This window comes from Leucopleurus acutus (genome assembly GCF_964270905.1).
Source record: "Leucopleurus acutus genome assembly, chromosome: 7".
NCBI lineage: Eukaryota > Metazoa > Chordata > Mammalia > Artiodactyla > Delphinidae > Leucopleurus > Leucopleurus acutus.
This window is the reverse complement of record NC_139150.1, coordinates 100,236,887-100,259,121: the sequence shown is the minus strand read 5'-3', so window position 1 is coordinate 100,259,121 and position 22,235 is coordinate 100,236,887. Positions and strand designations below refer to the sequence as shown.

The 22,235-nt window shown below is 45.3% G+C and overlaps 1 protein-coding gene across 3 annotated transcripts in view; it reads right to left on the bottom strand.

The window, feature by feature from the left end:
• SLC39A14 (solute carrier family 39 member 14) overlaps positions 1-17,550 on the bottom strand; it is a 47,547-nt gene extending 29,997 nt beyond the window's left edge. For all 3 annotated transcript variants that reach the window (XM_082842614.1, XM_082842616.1, XM_082842615.1), the window contains exon 1: positions 17,397-17,550. The gene's annotated coding sequence lies outside the window, so the exon portion shown is untranslated. The remainder of the gene's footprint in view (positions 1-17,396) is intronic.
• Between the last annotated feature and the right edge of the window lie 4,685 nt (positions 17,551-22,235).

Genomic DNA, 22,235 nt, shown 5'->3' with positions numbered 1-22,235 from the left:
AACCAGACTTAAAGGCTTACCCTCTCCTGCCAACAGCAACCCCAAGGGGCAATCAGAATGCCACCTGGAAAGGGTATTTGATTTTAGCTTGCAACTCAGACATCCTCTAGTTGGGGTGACTTTCAGCCCCAAACGGAGGAAAAAAAAAAAAAAAGACAGATACAAGAATTCTTGCGCAGCACTATTCACAATAACAAAAACTTTGGAAGCAACCCAAAAGCCCGTCAGCAGGAGAGTGGATAAACAAACTAACCACTTTCACACCGGAATAGTATAAAACAAAGTGAATGAACTACAGCAACATTAGCACTGAGTGTATATTACAGGTTTTCAATAACTGCCTTTCGGGTGCTACTCACAAGACCAATTCATGCCTCAAGACCTCTCCTCCAGAAGACTGGAAGGATTGTCTGAATCTGAAGACAGGAAATCTGAGTGAAGGAAATGTTGAAATGCTGGTTGAAATAAAAATACTAAAATAAAATAAAATCTCTTAACCAGGCTTCCAGCTTCCACTGAGCACTCACCCCCAAACTGTCTGAGTCCCTTCTCTCTCTTTTTAAGTGTAACATATATACACGTGAAGTGTCCAAGTCTGAAGTGTACAGCTCAATGAGAGAGTCATCCTTTTAAAGTACAAATCTGATCACAGCACTTCCTTTGCTTTGAACCCACGATGGCTTCTCAGTACACGTGGAATCAAATCTGGGACTTCCCTGGCAGTCCATGGTTAAGACTCTGAGCTTCCACTACAGGGGGCACGGGTTTGATCCCTGGTTGGGGAACTAAGATCTCGTGTGCCGCAGCCAAACAAGCAAAACAACAAATGAATCAAATCTAAACCACTTTTCCTGGCCTATGTGTCACTGTGAGGTCTGGCCCTTGCTAACCCCACTGACCTCACCACGATCCAGCCACCCTGGCCTTCTTTCTGTTCCTTTAGCACACCAAGCACATTCTGACCTCAGGGCCTTTGCACTTGCTGTTCCCTTTGCTGAGAATGCCCTTCCCCCTAGATCTTCATATCAAGTCTCAGCTCACAGGTCACCTTCTCAAAGCGGAGGGCCGCCTGGTTTCCAAAAAAAAAAAACCTACTCACAAGTCATTCAGAATCCCAACACCCTGTTTTATTTTCTTCTTACCATATATCACTATTTTACAGAGTCTTCTTTCTTTTGTTTTGTTTTTTTTTTTACATATTTATTATCTATCTCCTCCTACTGACTGTAAACTCCACAATGGTGGAGACTCACGCCTATCTTCTTCCCTAAGCCTGGAGGAGTGAGTGCCTGGCACCAGGAGAGCCCCCGAAGGATATCTGCTGAATGATGTATTAATTTCCCACGACCCCCTTGTCCAGGGCCCCCCAAGGTTAGAACCTTACTGTTCTTTGATCTCAACCCCCAGTCGAACTATTAGCAGTTATAGGGGAGGGACACCATCTCCTGCAGCTTCAAGAGAGCTGAAGACCCCCAGAGAGCCAGAGAATTCTGTCTGGAGTTGGAATATAAAACATAAGGTAAAAAATAAAATAAAATAAAGTAGAACATAAGGTGGGGTGGGAGACCCAAAAGTAAGGTGGTGGGAGAGGCACAGACAGGCAGCCTTCCTTCCCCATCCTGGAAGCAAATGTGCCGAGGACAGGCAACCATCTGATCGCCCTGCCGAAAATTCCACGTTAACTTTTCCCTGTGGCAGGGAGAGAAAAGGAAAGGAAAGCCCGCAAGTACAGGCTGTTTCTAGAATTTCTCAGCTGGTCATGGAAACTCTGAGTCCCGGTCCCGTTGCTCACAATCTCTCTTGCACATATCCTGAAGTGCGGGGGTGGGGGTGGGGGAGGGGCTCGTGGCCGCTGCCAAAAAGAGGGACTGGTGTGAGTAGCCAAGGTCACAGGCAGAATCTGGCCAGCAGAGCGGTGCACGCCACGGTTTACCCATGGTCAAGGCCTCTGCCGTGGGAAGCACCTCCACGGCATCTGGTGGATGGCAGGGGGCGGCCAAGGCGGGAGGAACAGGAACGGGGACAGAATCTGTTCCTAGGGCTGGTCAGGCTGGTGGCCCGAGTCTGGGGGTGCAGGCGACTTTGTACTTTTTGCGCTTTTCTGGGAAAGGTGATGAGAACAGTTGTGGCTTGCTATCCCGGTTAACTCCCCAGACACCTGGTATCCGGAGAACTTGCCCAGCCTCTCAGAGGGGAAATGGTCAGCACTGAAATATGCATATGCCAATCAATGTCACTGGCCGGCCTTCAGGAAGCAGGGGGAGAGGAGGAGAGGCAGGGAGGGAGTCCAGGGCCTTCTGCCGCTGGCTCGTCCCTGGTAGAGAAAGCCAGGCCAGCTTCCCTGCAGGCCAGCACGGCTCCACCTCGCCCCATGCCTCACGTACTCTGTGCTCTGAGAAAAGCGAGTCCTGGGGGCTGGCCGGGAGCCCTCTCGCTTCCAGGAAAGGAGGAGGGTAGCCTGCAGTACAGCCTGCTCCCTGGGATTTGCAGGGCTCTCCTGATTAGCAGGACACGCGTGCCCCACCTCACTTTCTCCCATACAAACCAAACTTTCAGGCTTCCAGTAAAAGTGAGACAAACAGTGGGTTTGGGTTTGGGTCTGGGTTCGGGTCTGCCCTCCCCCGCCTTTGGGAGAACAACCCAGAAATCCTGGGAGCCAGGGGGTAGAATGCAAGGCCTTCAGGTGAGCTGGCTGCCTCCCAGCACCCATCCAGCCCAACCTGACAGCAGGGCATAGGGAAAGACGGCAAGGGGAGAAGGGGACCTGCCTAGAAGGAAAGGAATCAGTGAGATCCAGGAGCAAGTTGGCCCAGGGCCAGTCCCTGCCCCCAGGGCTGCAGTCAACAAACATTTATTAAGAACTTACTACATTGGGATTGACATATATACACCAATATGTATAAAATGGATAACTAATAAGAACCTGCTGTATAAAAAAATAAATAAAATAAAATTCAAAAAAATTTTTAAATAAAAATAAATATAAATAATAAAAATTTTTAAAAAAAGAACTTACTACACAATTTGTTAAACTACGCTTCTGAGAAATTTACTACTCCTACTGTCTGTGGATAAGGATGCCAGCTTCGTAAGATTCTCACCAACGCTGAGTATTAAAATTGGATTCCAGGGCTTCCCTGGTGGCACAGTGGTTGAGAGTCCGCCTGCCGATGCAGGGGACACGGGTTCGTGCCCCGGTCTGGGAAGATCCCACATGAAATAGGATTCCCTCTTTGCCAAACAGGTTAAAAACCATTTTCATCATTCTTTTAATTTGCATTCCTTTGACTACCAGTGTGGCTAATTGCCTGTCACTCTCCTTTGCCCATTTTTGCTGACCCCCATTTATCTTTTTTTTTTTAATTGGTGTACTTAAGAGTTCATCATATGGTAAAAATATTAACCTTTTGTCACATGTTACAAATACTCTTCCTAATTAGTCATCTGCCCTTTAATTTTATTAACTGGTCTTACAAAATTTTTAAGCAAAGTCAAATATATCCCACTTTTCCTACAAGGTTTCTGCTTTTAATATCATGCCTGGAAAACCCTTTCTCACCCTGAAATTACAGAAATATATACCTATTTTTTCTTGCATTAAAAAAATTTAAATCTCTAAGTCATCTACCATTTAATTTGACATAGCATGACACAGAGAATCTAACTTAAAAAAAAAGCCAATTATCCCAATGTTTTTAAATCAACAGTCTATTGTCCTTGTAAACTTCAACTGTGGAGTCTATAAAAGGTAAGAACCAGAGGTGAAGTCAACTACATCCTTTGCGCTAAGAAAGGCCACAGGTGGCTGTTCTGTTGGTGAAATCTAAGTGCAGGGCTGTGGTGCCATCTCTTTCTCTTCCTCCCTCCTGCTCAGAGGTACAGGCTCGACTACCACGAGAAGGAAGTCCTATGTGCTTAGGATGGTAGAGCAGAAAGATCCATTGAAGACAGCCTGGGTTCCTGCAGGCACCACTGAGCAGGAACCCAGCCTCCCACGGTTAATCGCCAGATGCTTTACATGCTATTTGCCCAAAGCAGCCTTGACTGGACTCTGGTATTTGCATCTGAACACTCCTGTAACTCACCCACAATCCTTTCTTCCCTAATTTTATAATAATAAGAATTGCTAGGATTTATTGGTGTCTGCCAGGTACTGTGCTAAGCAATTTGTTTTCATTATCTCATTTACTCTTCTCAACAACCTTATTTTAGATTCCACAGTACTTCCCTAATTATAAGTATCAATGACAGCTTTTCAGAGCAGAAGAAGATACTGTATTAAATGTACACATCACTGAGACACCTCCCTATTTCAGAAACATGAAAATAAAACAAAAAAGCATGTTAAAATTGAGGAAATATGGTATCAATCCCATTTTACAGATGTGGATACTGAGGCTAAGAAGACTTGCTCAAAATCATACCACAACTAGTAATAAATAATACCACTGTTGTTTGCTAAATTCCTACATGTACTGAGGTCTGTTTTTGGACATTTCTGGTCTGTTCTATTTATCTATCCTGTGTCAATGTCACATTTAATTTTTTATTTTTTCTGGTAAAGCAAGTTCAACTTCACTATTTTCTTTTAAAAATTGTTCTTGGCTATTCTTACACATTCATTCTTTCAGAAAAAACCTTTAAAAGTCATCTTATATGAAAAGACAACCCTGAGAATGGGAGAAAATATTTGCAAACGAAGCAACTGACAAAGGATTAATCTCCAAAATATACAAGCAGCTCATGCAGCTCAATATCAAAAAAACAAACAACCCAATCCAAAAATGGGCAGAAGACCTCAATAGACATTTCTCCAAAGAAGATATACAGATTGCCAACAAACACATGAAAGGATGCTCAACATCACTAATCATTAGAGAAATGCAAATCAAAACTACAATGAATGGGCTTCCCTGGTGGCGCAGTGGTTGAGAGTCCGCCTGCCGATGCAGGGGACACGGGTTCGTGGTCCGGTCCAGGAAGATCCCACATGCCGCAGAACGGCTGGGCCTGCAAGCCATGGCCGCTGAGCCTGTGCGTCCGGAGCCTGTGCTCCGCAACCGGAGAGGCCACAACAGTGAGAGGCCCGTGTATCGCAAAACAAACAAACAAACAAGCAAAAAAAACTACAATGAAGTATCACCTCACACCAGTCAGAATGGCCGACATCAAAAAATCTACAAACAATAAATGCTGGAGAGGGTGTGGAGAAAAGGAAGCCCTCTTGCACTGTTGGTGGGAATGTAAATTGATACAGCCACTATGGAGAACAGTATGGAGGTTCCTCAAAAAACTAAAAATAGAACTACCATATGACCCAGCAATCCCACTACTGGGCATATACCCTAAGGAACCATAATTCAAAGAGTCATGTACCACACTGTTCACTGAAGCAGGACATGGAAGCAACCTAAGTGTCCATCGACAGATGAATGGATAAAGAAGACGTGGCACATATATACAATGGACTATTACTCAGCCATAAAAAGAAACGAAATTGAGTTATTTGTAGCGAGGTGGATGGACCTAGAGACTGTCATACAGAATGAAGTCAGTCAGAAAGAGAAAAACAAATACCATATGCTAACACATATATATGGAATCTAAAAAAAAAAAAAGGTTCTGAAGAACCTAGGGGCAGGACAGGAATAAAGATGCAGACATAGAGAATGGACTTGAGGACATGCGGAGGGGGAAGGGTAAGCTGGGACGAATTGAGAGAGTGGCATGGACATATATACACTACTAAATGTAAAACAGATACCTAGTGGGAAGCAGCCGCATAGCACAGGGAGATCAGCTCGGTGCTTTGTGCCCACCTAGAGGGGTGGGATAGGGAGGGTGGGAGGGAGATGCAAGAGGGAGGAGACATGGGGATGTATGTATATGCATAGCTGACTCACTTTGTTATACAGCAGAAACTAACACACCACTGTAAAGCAATTATACTCCAATAAAGATGTTAAAAAAATAAATAAATAAAGTCATCTTATAAAGTCCCAATACTGTGGAAATTCATCCCATGGAAATTATCCTGAATGGGGGTATTCAGCTTTAAGGAATTTGATAGAAGTGCATGTTCAACAACAAATATCTATCAAGTACAAACTTTTGTGGGCACAGGGAATAGAACAATGACCAAAAAGACAAAAATCCCTACCCTCCTGGAGCTTGCATTCCTTCAGGGCTCATAATAGTGAAAAACTGCAAGCAATCTAAACATACAATAGAAGGGGATTGCTAAAGTAAGGTAATCCATACAATAAAATATATGAAGTTCAAGTCAGAGATTAAGAGCTTAGGGTCTGAATGCGACAGACCTCAGTGCGGATCCTGAATCTGTATTTACTAGGCTTTGAGTCAAGTCGCTACTTCAAGACTTATTTTTCCTCCTACAAGAAAACAAAGCTACTAACGGTCTCTCCCTCAGAGCAACTGAGAAAATTAAATGAGATACTGAGTATAAATACAGTGCCTGATACACAGTAATTGCTCAATAAATGCTAGTATTTGGTTAAACAACAAAGGATTAATCTCCAAAATATACAAACAGCTCAGGGAGCTCAATATCAAAAAAACCCAAACAATCCAGTTAAAAAATGGGCCGAAGACCTAATTAGACATTTCACCAAGGAAGACATACAGATGGCCAAGGGGCACATGAAAAGATGCTTAACATCACTAATTATTAGAGAAATACAAAATCAAAATTACAATGAAGTATCACCTCACGCAGGTCAGAATGGCCATTATCCAAAAAGCTAGAAGCAATAAATGCTGGAAAAGGTGTAGTGAAAAGGGAACCCTCCTACACTGTTGGTGAGAATGTAGATTGATGCAACCACTATGGAAAACAGTATGGAGGTTCCTTAAAAAACTAAAAATAGAACTACCATATGACCCAGCAATCCCACTACTGGGCATATACCCTAAGAAAACCATAATTCAAAAAGAGTCATGTACCCTTATGTTCATTGCAGCTCTATTTACAAGAGCCAGGACATGGAACCAACCTAAGTGTCCATTGACAGATGAATGGATAAAGAAGATGTGGCACATATATACAATGGAATATTACTCAGCCATAGAAAGGAATGGAATTGAGTTATTTGTAGTGAGGTGGATGGACCCAGAAGTCTGTCATACAGAGTGAAGTCAGTCAGAAAGAGAAAACAAATACCGTACGCTAACGCATATATATGGAATCTAAAAACAAAAAATGGTACTAATGAACCTAGTTGCAGGGCAGGAATAAAGAGGTAGACACAGAAAATGGACTTGAGGACATGGGGTGGGAGCAGAAGTGAGGGTAGCATCAACATATATACACTATCGAATGTAACACTTGGCTGGTGGGAAGCAGCAGCATAGCACAGGGAGATCCGCTTGGTGCTTTGCGATGACCAAGAGGGGTGGGATAGGGAGGATGAGAGGGAGGCTCAAGAGGGAGGGCATATGGGGACAGGTGTATGCATATGGCTGATGCGCTTTGTTGTGGAACAGAAACTAACACGGTACTGTGAAGCAATTATACTCCAATAAAGAGCTATTAAAAAAAAAAGTATTGGGGGGAATGACATGGAAAGATGTTCACATGTTAAGTGAAAAAAAAAAAGTCTACAAAACTATGTACAGCAGACCAGTTTTCCTTAAAATGTATGCATTCATAGAAAAAATTAAAAATATATAACAAACAGTTATTTCTTGGTGGTGAGTTTAATGGTAACTTCTGTTATCTTTTTATTAGTCTGCAGTTTCTACAATGAACTTGCATTACTTTAAGAAGAAGGTTAAAGGGAGTTTCCTGGTGCTCTAGTGGTTAGGATTTGGCATGCTTTCACTGCTGTGGCTATAGGGTTCAATACCTGGTTGGGGGAACTGAGATCCTGCAAGTGGGGCAGGGCAGCCAAAAAAAAAAAAGAAGAAGAAAGTTCATTTTAGAGTTCAATTAGGAAATGGGGAAGGCTTTTTTTTTTTTTTAATTTATTTTTGGCTGCATTGGGTCTTCATTGCTGCACATGTGCTTTCTCTAGTTGCAGAGAGCGGGGGCCACTCTTTGTTGCAGTGCGCGGGCTTCTCATTGTGGTGGCTTCTCTTCGTTGCAGTGCGCGGGCTTCTCATTGTGGTGGCTTCTCTTCGTTGCAGTGCGCGGGCTTCTCATTGTGGTGGCTTCTCTTGTTGCGGAACACGGGCTCTAGAGTGCAGGCTCAGTAGCTGTGGCGCATGGGCTTAGTTGCTCTGCGGCATGTGGGATCTTCCCGGACCAGAGCTCGAACCCGTGTCCCCTCCATTGGCAGGTGGATTCTTAACCACTGTGCCGCCAGGGAAGCCCAGGAAAGGCTTAATGATGACCAAGTGGAAGCCTTTTCTCTCCCCTTTTTAAAGATCTTCACTTAAAGTCTGGAGGTGGATTCCAGTCCTAATCTGCCATGGGCTGGACTTCATGTGTTCCTGGTGCCCCAACCTGGCTGCCCCAGTGAGCAGGGCCTCACCTCAGTTCTCCTGAATCAGAGCTTTCTGGGTGAGATCCAGGTATCTGTATGCGCAGTTCTGACAGATCAACCTGGCTCTTGTCTGGTGCACTCGTCTGACATTTCAGTCTAGTCAGGACTGCTGGACTAGACACAGACTAGCTCCAACACTCTATGATTTACAGAAACTCTTTGAAGTCAGTTCCCCCTCTCTGCCAAATGGGTACTACAATCTCTGCCCTGCCCTTCCTACAAGGAGATTAACACTCAGTGAAAACTCCTTGCACAGAGATGAACTGTTGGCATTGCAAAGTGTCTAGCATGTAGGGACTCTGAAGCCAGAGTCCTCAATCATTTATACTCACCTGGCTCTCAGATCTGTGTCAACACGAGGGGAGAAGGCAGCCTGAGGCTGGGCCCTTGCCTCCTGAACAGCCAGGCCTGCTCTCTGACTCTGGTCAAAAAACAAATCTCCCTTCTCTTTTGCAGCTCTGTGAACCACAGTTTACAAAGCACAGTTCCCCCCATCCTGAGCGTAGTGGGTTGAATAATACCCCCACAAAACCAGGTCTACCCAAAACCTCAGAATGGAACCTTATTGAAAATTATGGTCTTTGCAGATATAATGATTTAAGGATCTCAGAGATGAAGTCATCTTGGTTTTAGGATAGTCCCTAAATCCAATGATGACTATGTGTATAAGATAAAGGAGAGGGAGATTTGGACACAGAGACACACAGAGAAGACCATGTGAAGACAGAGGCAGAGGTGGGAGTGATGCTGCCACAAGCCAAGGAACACTTGGAGCCACCAGAAGCTGGAAGAGGCAAGGAAGGATTCCCCCAGAGCCTTCAGAGTGAACGTGGCCTTGCTGACCCCTTGATTTCGACCTTCTGACCTCCAGATCTAATAAATTTCTGTTGTTTTAAGCCACAGAGTGGGGTCATTTGTTAGGGTGGCCTTAGGAAACTAATACTTTGATGATGGAATTAAGGCTCGATAACTTTGATCTGAGACTCTCTTGCTGTGGTTGGCAAAATTCCAAAATTCCTTGCCTTTGTGTATGGGCAGGACCTGAAAATGAGATCTCATTCCTGTTATTAGGTTACATTATCTTCCAAAAGGGATTTTGCTGGTATCAGCTGACCAAATTAGTTGACCTTAAGATAGAGAAATGATCCTGTATGGGTCAGAACTAATCAGGTGATAGGCTCCTCCTGGCGAAAGGGATTTGAACCAGAGAAGGATTCAACATGAGAGTAACTTTTCCAGTGTGGAAGTCCAGCAGACCCCGATTTAACCAAGTGACCCAGGAAAACATCACTAGTAATGAGACATCAACATCATGAATGCCTTGATACGATGCTCTTAAAAGGATGCAACATCATTTTTGTGATATTCTTGCTAAAAATGCATGACCTTATTCTAAGGAAGAAAGATAGAGGAATGGTTACAGATTGAAGGTGACTAAAGAGAAATAACAACTAAATCCAACATGGGATGGCAGACTGGATCCTGGGACAGAAGAAAGATATCAGCGAAAATATTGGTAAAATTTAAGTAAGGCCTGTACTTTAAAGTTTTGTACCAATGTTGATTTCCTGTTCTTGATAATTATACTATGGAGTGAGGGATAATAAAGGAACCCTGCTATATTCTTTGTAACTTTTAAGTCTAAAATTAGTTTTTAAAAAAAGGTTTAAAATGAAAGGAAATGATTGAGCAGATTAACAGAGGTTGCCTCAGGGCCACAGGATTAGACTTCTCCCATACTTCTTTATACTTGTCAGTAAGTATGCATTACTCTCGATATCAGTGGCAGGAGGTTGGATGGAGTAAGTGGACTGGTGCAAAGGATGTAGATTTGGGGCCACTGGAGTTGCTCTGGATAAGAGCAGGCTAGACCCCAAGACACCACTGCTGAAACGAGCAGCAAGTCTTTGATAGAGAAACAGCTAACACTTAGAGAATATTGGTACCTTAGACCCCAGAGTCCTTCAAAATAACTGGATCCAAGCTAAATTTCTAGCCACGTCACTTGCTCTTTCCTCTATCAGCCACCCTGACCTAGGGTGACCACCCCTGCCCCAGGAATATACATCGCAGTGCCATTATCCACACAACTCTCCCGGCCAGGAGCCCTCCCTCTCCTCTTAGCTTTCAAAACTTAGCTCAATTCCACCTCTAGGAAGCCTTCCCAGACCACTCCTGCCCCCCATCGCCTTGCCTTCTACCTGCCTCTTTACGTATCTCTTGTCTGTTCCACTCAATGGAGCTTAACGAATGCCACAGATAGCATGTTAAGTTTCCATATGTACTCAGCTCATCCCCACACATATTTTACAAGCCTCTTTGGAACAGAGACAGTGTTTGCCTGTCTTCATGGAGCGGGAGCTCTCTTAGCTGAGCTCTGCTGGCTGGGCCCATCCCTGCAGCAAAGAGGCCCCCTCTGCTGTCACCAGTCCAGGATTCATTGACCAAGAGTCTGTTGTGTCTCTTCCCAAACTCCTTCTTTTTTCTTTTTTTAAATAAATTTTATTTATTTTTGGTTGTGTTGGGCCTTCGTTGCTGCACGCGGTCTTTCTCTAGTTGCGGCGGGTGCTGCTCTTCGTTGCAGTGGGCAGGCTTCTCATTGTGGTGGCTTCTCTTGTTGTAGAGCTCGGGCTCTAGGCACACAGGCTTCAGTAGTTATGGCTTGTGGGCTCTAGGGCGCAGGCTCAGTAGTTGTGGTGCACGGGGGCTTAGCTGCTTCGCGGCATGTGGGATCTTCCCGGACCAGGGATCACACCCGTGTCCCCTGCATTGGCAGGCAGATTCTTAACCACTGCACCACCAGGGAAGTCCATTCCCAAACTTCTTTATGCCAGTTGTTTGTTTTTATGATTCTAATTAAATAGTAACTGAAATATAAACGGAGAAAAAGTTTTGATTTCTACAAAAATGAAACTAAGTGATCTAGAAGAGCAATTCTGAAACTGTGGTCTTAGTTGACACCTAGGGTCACTGAGACTGTTTCAGGTCTGCAAGGTAAAAACTAGTTTTATTACAAAATTAAGATGTTAAAAGCTTTTTCACGCTCATTTTTGAGGCTACATGAAGTGTGATGAATGTGTGCCTATGCAGTCTTAAGTTTTCTGAAAATTTCTAAGGTAGAAGTTTAGGGTATGAATGTGTGTGTTCTCAGAGATTAACTCAGTTTGTTTTCAGAGATTAACTCAGTTTGTCCACCGAGTATTTACCAGCAAATGTATGCTATACCTATTTTAACCTGTTATCTCATTATTATCTAATAAATCATTATTTTGAAATCCTGAAGATGCACAAAAATGTAAAAATAATGCCACTTTTTCCTCGACTTTTATTTTGGAAAGTTATTTTTCATAAAAATATGAGTTTTATGTTAACATGTAATGACCTTTATTTTATTCATTTAAAATAGTGAATGAATAAACAACTTTTTATATGTTTTAATTTTTAACATGGTAAATAATAGATATAGCCAATAAATGAAAGACAATATTAAGGAATCCTAGGATCAGAAAGTTTGAGAACTGCTTATCTAGAAAGATGTGTTACAAATGGAAAAAAAAAAGATTAAATTAGGTGTGTGCATTAAAAAAGTAGGATTCTGCACATGGACTGGTTTGCAAATGTCTTAAATTCTTGCTCTATTATTATTATTATGTTTGTTTGTTTTTTGCAGTACGGGCCTCTCACTGTTGTGGCCTCTCCCGTTGCTGAGTGCTCCGGACACGCAGGCTCAGTGGCCATGGCTCACGGGCCCAGCCGTTCCGCGGCATGTGGGATCTTCCCGGACCGGGGCAGGAACCCGTGTCCCCTGCATCGGCAGGCGGACTCACAACCACTGCGCCACCAGGGAAGCCGTATTATTATTTTTTAATGGAGACTAATTAACAGATGTATATATGCTGTCACCCAGCAGTCTCACTTCTGAGAATTTCTTCTGTAGTCATACACATAGGAAATGCCATTTGTAACGTTATTCACTGTAGCACTGTACGTAATGACAAAACACTGGAAACAACCCAAGTTGGGGGAAAGAGGGAGGCAACATATGTTGGTTTAAAAATTACTTTTGCTTTCCTATTCTGGAATAATATGCAGCTATAGTAAAAGAATAATAAAAGTATTTCTGTGCTGATGGGGAAAGATCTAGAATAGTTGCTAGGTGAAAAAAGCAAGGTGCTAAACAATGCCTAAAATGTTAACTTATAGCATTTGTAAAAATGGGGTGGGATGGGCAGAGGTGAGACTCTTCACTGTATGGGGTGAGGGGGGGTATGTAGTTGCTTTTTCAAGTTTTTTATCCTCCTGATCTTTGAACTATGTGAATATATAGCCTAGTGAAAAAATTTTTTTCTTCCAGTTTTATTGAGATATAATTGACATACGGTGAAAAAAAATTTAATAAAAGAAAAGAAACAAAAAAATCACAGGTGTGATTTTTATATACAAACAATTTGCAAGTTTAATTAGGGGACCTAGAGACCCAAAGAAAAAGGCTTAGCCCTAAATCAAGCTTTGGCAAATAAAGATATATGCACATTGGGGATGGGGGAACTGGATGAAGGCAGCCAAAAGGTACAAACTTCCAGTTATAAGAAAAATAAGTACTAGGGAAGTAATGTACAACACGGTAAATATAATTAACACTGCTGTAGGTTATATATGAAAGTTGAGAGTTAAATCTTACGAGTTCTCATCACAAGGAAATAAATTTCTTTTCTATTTCTTTAATCTTTTATCTCTGAGATGATGTATGTTCATTTATTGTGGTACTCATTTCATAACTGTATATAAATCAAACCATTATGCTGTACACCTTAAACTTACACAGTGCTGTATGTCAGTTATATCTCAATAAAACTGGAAGAAAAAACTGGAAGAAAAAAATGCATGCACGTTTTTAAGGAAAAAGGAATTGTTTAAAACATGGATTTAAAAAAAAAATTCCCAACGTTTAGCTTTTTTTTTTTTTCCGGCACGCGGGCCTCTCACTGTTGTGGCCTCTCCCGTTGCGGAGCACAGGCTCCGGATGCGCAGGCTCAGCGGCCATGGCTCACGGGCCCAGCCGCCCCGCAGCATGTGGGATCCTCCCGGACCGGGGCACGAACCTGTGTCCCCTGCATCGGCAGGCGGACTCCCAACCACTGCGCCACCAGGGAAGCCCCTGACATATTTTATTAATTACTAATTCTGAGTGCACTGAGTAAGAGCCTCTAGGGACCCAATGGTAATAAATTCAGGACAGTCACATTCTCATTCCACCAAACCCCAGGACTCTCCTGGGCCTGAGGCTGGAGGAAGGTTAGGAGGTCCGATGATGCAGTCAGATCTGAGGCAGGGAATTTGGTTTCCCACATAGGGGCATGCCAAGCGCTCTCTCCAGGCTGATTCTGTGGCCACCTTCCCTCCCACAGGGGGCTCTGCCTCTGGATCTCACTCGGGGCCCAAGAAGGGGTCCCCCCGGGAGCCTCGATGGCCAAAATAAGGGTGAGAACAAGGCAGCTGAGCCTCGGAGACCTTGTGGTGAGGTTACTCTTCTTTCCCCCAGGAGGGCAAGAGGCCCCTGGCTGGCGGTAGACTCTGGACTCCTTATCTGCAGGCATTCTGCCAGCCCGCCAGCCTCGAGGTCAGCAAAGTCCCATTGTAGACATCAAGAGTCCTGTCTGGGGCCCCATCACCATGACCCTTCTTCAGCCTCTCCCCACCCTCCTAGGTCTCCAGAGAGTCAGGAAGAGAGGGGAGAAGACTCCTCCAGAAGAAATTTCTATCCACACAAGCAGAGAACTTCCCAAATAAGCACAGGGACAACTGGCTCCTTTTTCTTCATGTTTTCAAGGAAAAGTCTAGAGGGGCTTCCCTGGTGGCACAATGGTTGAGAGTCCGCCTGCCAATGCAGGGGACACGGGTTCGTGCCCTGGTCCGGGAAGATCCCACATCCCACATGCCGCAGAGCGGCTGGGCCCGTGAGCCATGGCCGCTGAGCCTGCGCATCCGGAGCCTGTGCTCCGCAACAGGAGAGACCACAACAGTGAGAGGCCCGCGTATCGCAAAAAAAAGAAAGAAAGAAAAAAAAAAAACTCTAGGATTATCAGCAATTTTATCATCACACTTAGGATTAAAAACTGCACCTTTCTTTGGTCCTCTCAATCAAGCCTCTTGGCCACTAGCAAACAATGTGACTTGCAAACACCAGTTAACCTCTCTAGATCCAGTTTCTTTAGTTGTAAAACAAAGGGCCTAGACTCGAAGATTCCCGAAGTCCCTCCAGTTCAATATCCTATCATGGGTGGTTCTGCAAAACGCATAAGCGTTATTTTCTGCAGGCATCAAGTACGAAAAGGCTGAATTATTCTGGAGGAGATCCCGATTTCCAGACATATGGCACTGCCACTTAGATCGCAAGATCCTGTAAATATTGGACATGGATTGATGGTCCTCCTGGAATTGAGTGAGGTGTGAACAGGTAAGGAAGAGAAGAAGATGGTGTAAGGGGTTTGAAAACCGAACCAGTCCAATGACTGATAATTTACTGTGCGTGCGCATGCGCGCAGATACACACGCAGTGTTAAGTCCTACCCGCCTATTATCAGCCCGGAAACTGAGTATCTCCGTTACCTCAAAGAATCAAAGTAGCTCCCAAAACCAAAGGTTGAAAAAAAGTCTTTGTGGGACAGTGAATATGTGGAACAATCCCTAGCAGGCCACTGAAAAGAAGTCTATCCGGAAAGGCATGGAAATTGCGTCCATGTTCCCAAGGAGGTGATGAATCAACCCTACGTCTGGGCTCATACCATTCCTACAACCCAACCTACCTATCAGCTCCTGGGACCCCTAAATAATCCACTCCATCCCAGAGAAGATGATGATAATGATGATGTAGATGATCACAAACCTCTACTATGCTCCAGGCACAACCACAACATGATGCACAGCAGTGAGGACAGGTCTACAGAAGTTAAGAAATGTCTCCTGGGGGCTTCCCTGGTGGCGCAGTGGTTGACAGTCTGCCTGCCGACGCAGGGGACACGGGTTCGTGCCCCGGTCCGGGAAGATCCCACATGCCGCGGAGCGGCTGGGCCCATGAGCCATGGCCGCTGAGCCTGCGCGTCCGGAGCCTGTGCTCCGCAACGGGAGGCCACAACAGTGAGAGGCCCGCGTACCGCCAAAAAAAAAAAAAGAAATGTCTCCTGCTGGAGAGTGATGGGGCCAGGATGTGAACAGATTTACCTGGCTCAAAAGCCTGGAATTCTCCTGTCACCTTATACCATCTCTAGTAGAGTGCTGTCTTCTCTGAACTTGACCAAACACACCAGTGTGACCTCTCTTGTGCTGCTACCTTATTCTTCATGTATGGATGTTCTTTCTCCCCCCCAACAAGTGTCTCCAGGAGCCAGGCCCCATCCCCTCTTTGCACTCTCCAGTGGCCAAGTGCAGAGCCAAGCACAGACCAGGCACTGTATATTTACATACTCAAGTGATGAAATACTGAGAGCCACAGGGCCCTGGTACCTCAACGTAGTCTTCTTGCCTAAATGACAAGGCCAGTCATTCTGTTTGGTGCTCTCTAGTCATACCTGCAACCCAGGAGGAGCACCACTAGTCTATATAGTGGCTATCACACAATTTATGAAAAACTCATCTCTGAGCCTCCAACAGGAAATGGAATATGCAGTTTTCAATTTCAGGTGCTAAAAGTTATGATTCTCGACATTCTTTCTCTTGCTTCATTAAGTTTCTCTCAGTTTTTATGGCTCTTGTTTTAAGAGTTAAGGATTAATCGTAGATGCTACGGGTAAGAGACCACAGATCTAATCTGACTCCTTCTTCCAGACACAGGGCAAGTTAGGAGCAGAGCTGGGACAGAGGCCAGGAAGCCAGGCCAGTACCCACCACATTACCACCACCACTTCCCAGCAGCCGACCTAACTGGCCTGGGGTTCCTAGGAAAGAGTGACTCCAGACAAAAGCAAGCCCAGGGAAGCTCCAGAAGGAAAGGGTCAGGTCAAAGCTGCTCCTCCCCCCACCCTTTCTTAGGCCCCCAGGAGAGCCCTCAGCCACTCTCCAAATCATGCTCACATACTCATGGACACCCAGGCCCTAGCAGACTCTAGATCCTCAAAACTGAAGCCACAAGCCAGAGCTGCGGAAAATTTCTTGACTCAATTGGACCCCAGGATCACACTGTAAATTGCTTGGATGGTATTTTTTCCCATTGCCCCAACCCACCAAAAGAGGGCAGCCTGAGCCAGACCACCTAACCCGGTCGGTGGGGACCAAAAATAGCTAAAATGCCATGCCCACGGGATAAGCCAGGTCGGAGTTTAGTTATTCCCTCCTTTGCCATCCTCCAGCTCCTGCTCCGGGCCGGCCGGAAGATACGGGTCATTTATCTCCAGCTGGGAGGCGGTCTGGCCAGGGTGGGGTGAGGGACTCAGTTCCTGAAAAGCAAAGTCCAGACACCAGTGCACCATCAGAGCCGCCCCGTGAGCTGCCCACCAGATTTGCCCATCTACTCTGATTTTTCTGAGCCCGAGTTTATGGGCTCCAGGAAACCTCTCAGTCTTTTAGTGCGGCTATCGACATCCTGCTCCGGCTCCCACATCCCGCGCTCTCCAGCCAAAGGGACCGTAGCTGCGCCTTCTCTTCCCTCGCCACCAAGTAACCCTCGTCGTGGCACCGCAGCCAGGTAGCCAGGTGTCGCCTCCATCCAGCGTCCCGGTCCGCATGCGGGTGCGCCGAAGCGACTCCCGAAACCGCTGCCGGGCTCGGGGTCCTCTGCGCAGCCGTGCCCCCACCCCCACCCGGTGACCCCGAGCCCCGGAGGCGCACTGCTCCCGCGCGCGATGCCCTATCCCCGGGGCACGGAGCCGCCCCTCCCGCACGCCCTCCCCACCTCACCTGAAGCTGGGCGGACGCCACCTGGCCCGGCGCACCCTCACAAACCAGGCCCTCGGGCGGCCCGAAGCAGCAGCAGCAGCGGCAGCACCAGCGCAGCTAGGTCGGCGCGCCCGCGCAGGGAGCCCGCCTGCCCTCACCCCCGGGCCTGCGTCCTTCCCCCGCGCGGCGCGCATGCCCCGCTATATACCCTGCGCGTCACGGCCGGGCCCGCCCCCGCTCTCGCCCCGCCCCGCCCCCGCCCCACCCCACTCTCCCCAGGGCCTGCCACGTGGGGCCCTGGCTGGCTGTAGGGCTACGTGTGTGAGCTGACGGCCAGCCGTCCGCTAGACCCGACCAGCGCTTGGCTTGCCCAGGCTTGCGGGGCGAGCCAGCGCACTTCTGCGCCTAGCCCGCCGAGAGCCTAGCTTCATCTCGTAACCCTGCCGCGAATTCCATCCCACAGGCTCCTCCTTCCGCTGGAAAACTCCCATTAAGACCTTTCCCTCCTTACGTGGGAAGTTCTCACAACCCGGCCTCCATCTCCTCGGAGTAACACTGCTACCCATCTAATATGTATGTGTGTGTGTGTGTGTGTGTGTGTGTGTGTATATATATATATATCTGAACACTTCTGATTAATGTAAAAAGCTCGATTCTGAAATACTCCCTGGGAGGGACGTACCCATAGATAATGTTTTTTGTGCATTTTCCCACCAGACGAAAGAACAAAAAATTCCTGTTCAAGTTCTAAATAAGCCATATTATACTCACTTTCGAATTAGATGTCGCACCACATATTGCTTAACCGAAAGCTGGGAGAAATGTTAATTTTTGTGTGAGGAGTGTCCTAGGAGTCTTTTCTGATGTGGAGTAGTTCTATTGAGATGGATATCAAGCCTCGGAAATGCAAATTTCTTGAGAAAATAAGCCACCCATTAAATTCCCATTGTTCTGTTCTGCTGGACGTCAAGATTGTTTCCTCTGCAGCTAAGCCAGCTGCCACGTCGGTCTATGGGACCCAAAGGAAGGGCTTTCTAAGCAGAATTGTAGCCTGTTAGTACCCAAGTCCCTGTTCCAGCTCAATGACTGGTGCTCAGCCGACACTAAGTGTCTCTGTATTTGCACAGGGAAGGGGGACCACATCCCACTCTGCAAGTCCTGGGGAAAGGAAGGCCCATGATGGCAGTGCTTGTGATGAAAGGAAAGCAGACAATCCCTGGAGTGGGTGGCAGGAAGAATCCAGGCCTCGGTGGCAGCCTGTTCCTCCTTAGGAGGAAGGTGGAGAGGGAAAAAGAGAGAAAGCACTGAAGCAAAGCCAGAGCAGGCCAGACTGTTTATGCCACTCTTGAAGAGACTAGCTGGGCCGTGGGTTTTTTTAATTATCCTCACCCTGCAATTACAGTGCTCCAATTGAGTAAGAGGTGGGGTGATATTCCTCTCATTTTCCAAGAGATTTCAAAGTAATTGTATCTCTTGCAGAATCTCCCTCAGAGACCCTTCATCTTTGTAATAACCCTTTATATTTGTCTTTCTTGGTTAAACTCGAGTATTTTTCAGACATTATGTCATTCATTTGGGACTCTCAACCCCAAATCCAATGGGCTGTCAGAAATGGACCAGTCTATACCATGCATTCCTTTTCCTGAAGTTCTGGAAAAGGAATGAGTAACTCACCCAGTGATTAAGTAAAACAAGCACGCTTCTAACACACGGAGCTCTGAAAAGTTTGAAGCCCACAAATACATATTACAAAGAGGTGTTAAACTCTTCTTAAAAAACTGAGGTCTAAAAGCAATCCCAAATGCTCTTCCAGGCAATGTGTCAATACTACAAACAGGGGGGAAGGTACCTTCAGAGAAACGGGAGGGGAGGCAGGACAAGACACCCCACCACAGGCCCTATCACAGCATTCTCACTTGTTTGCAACCAGAAAGGGGTAGAGCTGCCAAAGTCCACCAGAGCTGATAAGCTATCAGTAATCCATTAGGGAATTCAATTAATTATTAACACAGCTAAAAATCAAAAGGTCTTAACTCTCCATAACCACCCCCACACAAAATTCTTTAGGGATACCCAAAGTCCTGCCTTGTCCCGCAGTCTTTCCTGCCTAGTGCCAGGTTTGGAGCCCCAATTCTATCTTTCTCTCTACCTAATATAGCCCTTTTTCCTCTTATTTCCCCATTTCCACTTGTTAAAATTCTAACTCTTCAAAGCCACCTCCCTTCAGAAAGATTCTTGATTGTCCTGAAGCATATTGAACCTACCTTTTCAAACTCTTTTTACTGTAACCAACAGTAAAAAATATTTTACACTGCATCTCCAGTACAAATAACAACATAGCGAACAAAAGTCTTACAAAACTTCCTTAGTATAGTCAACGTTCTGATATTTTATATTGTTTCAATTTTTAAAAAGTGATAGCAAACCCACTAAATTGATTTCATTGGATCATGATTCACAGAATTAAAACATTTTATATGGTTTATGTACTTGCTTTTCCCCTTAAAAATTATTTCATTTCCATCTCTAACCTCTTTATTGGACCTTAATCTGTCTTGCTTACCAAAGATTTCTGTATATACCTGCATCCCCTAACATAACATCTTGCACATAACAGATGCTCAATAAAATATTAGCTGGATGACTGAACAGGTCAGCTCACTAAAAGTCTGATGTTGGGCAATATTTAAGGAAGTAAACATAAAAATCTGACATTTTCATGACTGCTATTTCTCTTCTGACAAGATGCCACAGCCGCCTGCCTTTTCAAAAGATATGCAGACAGATTTCTTGTAACCGAAGTTAGTGGAACAGCCTTGAGAAAGAAGCCAGGGAAATGAGACCCTGGCCCAGACAGTGTACAAAGTGGTACTGGGGACTTGAAATCAAAGCCCGCTCTGTGGTGTGTTGACAAGGTAGACAACTTGATCAGCAGGGTGGGGCAAAGATCCCCCTTCCACCCCCCAGCTATCAGGCGAGCTCTAGAGAGACTGAAGAGAGAAACCAATGGCGAGGTTTCTAAGACACTTTAAGGGGAAAAATGAGTTTTCTCTGTTTTGGCATGTCTTAACGAATTCAAGAGGATCAGAAGGAATGTGAAGGTTCTAGTTCACCCAAAATCATGTCAGAGGACTTGGACCCCACACTCTGTCAAACAAAAGAAAACATCTTTAGAAGCCACATTCGTCATTTCTGTTATCATCCGAGGGTTTCAGTGGGCAAAAAAAGATAACTGGGAAAAATAACACTTGGTTCAGTAGCAAGTTATCTATAGGAATTTGTTCATTTCATCTAAGACACCTAATTTGTTGGCATTTAATTGTTCATAGTATTCCTTTATAATCCTTTTAATTTCTGTAAGGTTAGTCGTCCTCTCTTTTTTTTTCCCCCTGGCCAGTCCAGCTAAAGGCTTGCCAATTCTGTTAATCTAAGGAACCAACTTTTGGTTTTGTTGATTTTCTGTATTATTTTTCTATTCTCTATCTCATTAATTTCTGCTCTGATCTTTATTAGAAAATATTGGTTTTTTGGTCATCTTTTTATTTATTTATGTATGGCCGCATTGGGTCTTCATTGCTGCCTGCGGGCTTTCTCTAGTTGAGGCAAGCGGGGGGCTACTCTTTGTTGTGGTGCGCGGGCTTCTCACTGCAGTGGCTTCTCTTATTGCGGAGCACGGGCTCTAGGTGCACAGGCTTCAGTAGTTGTGGCAGGCGGGCTTCAGTAGTCGTGGCACATGGGCTCAGTAGTTGCGGTGCACGGGCTTAGTTGCTCCGCAGCATGTGGGATCTTCCCAGACCAGGGCTCGAACCCATATCCCCTGCATCGGCAGGCGGATTCTTAACCACTGTGCCACCAGGGAAGCCCCAGTCCTCATCTTTGAATGAATGTTTAGATGGGAACAGAATTCCAAGTTGACTTTGCATTTTTAAGTTATTATTCCTTTTGTCTTGAGCATCTGTTGTGGTTGGTAACAAGTCTGCTGCCAGTCTAACTTCTTTTATAAGCAATCTCTCTGGTTGTTTTTAAGATTCTGTCTTTGGTGTTCTGTAGTTTCACTACAGTACATCTAGGAGTGGTTGTTCTTTTCTTTATCCTCAATGAGTTTCTTCAGGTATTCATATTTGTCTCTCATTCTGGAAAACTATATTGTCCATAATCGTGTGGCTTATTCTATTTTAACCTGCAGGAACTCCTATTAGACCTTCTCATTCTCTCCTATATCTTCTTTTTCATAGTTCCCATTTATACCTGTGTGTGCTGCAATCCAGTTGATTATTTGTTTCTCCAGGGCTCTGGGCTCTCACCAGTCTGGGCCAATCTTCATGGTAATTTGTCAGCATGTGGTCCTTCCACATGCTAATATGAATTCAGGCTGCACACACCTGTCTGTGGCCCAAGCTTGGGGATTTCTCATAAATGCCTTTCATCTAACTTTCTTGCTGCTGCCCCAGGATGGATGGTTGGCACGGACCTTCTACTCTACTCCGCTTCCAGGCTCCAGCTCTCTTCATCTAGAATTCACCCCAGCAATCCTGCACCTCATAAGGTCTAAGGCTGCATCTTCTATCCATATCTGAAATGAAAAAGCTCAGTGCTCCTGTCCCTGCATTTTGTCCATAACCCTGGGATGCCATGTTGGCATCAACTATAACCACTCTGGCTTCCCTTTCCTTCTTGTGCCTCAATATTTTCCCTCCTTCCTCCTTCCCCCACATCTTCCTCTCTTCCCTCGTTCCATTTCCTGAAAATCCAGCTACTTAACATAAAAAATATTTTTTTTTCCTATTTCGGCCAACCTTCGTCAGTATGGTCAGCTCAAGTCTGCCGTGTTGCCAGAAGTCTCCCGTACTCATTCTTTTT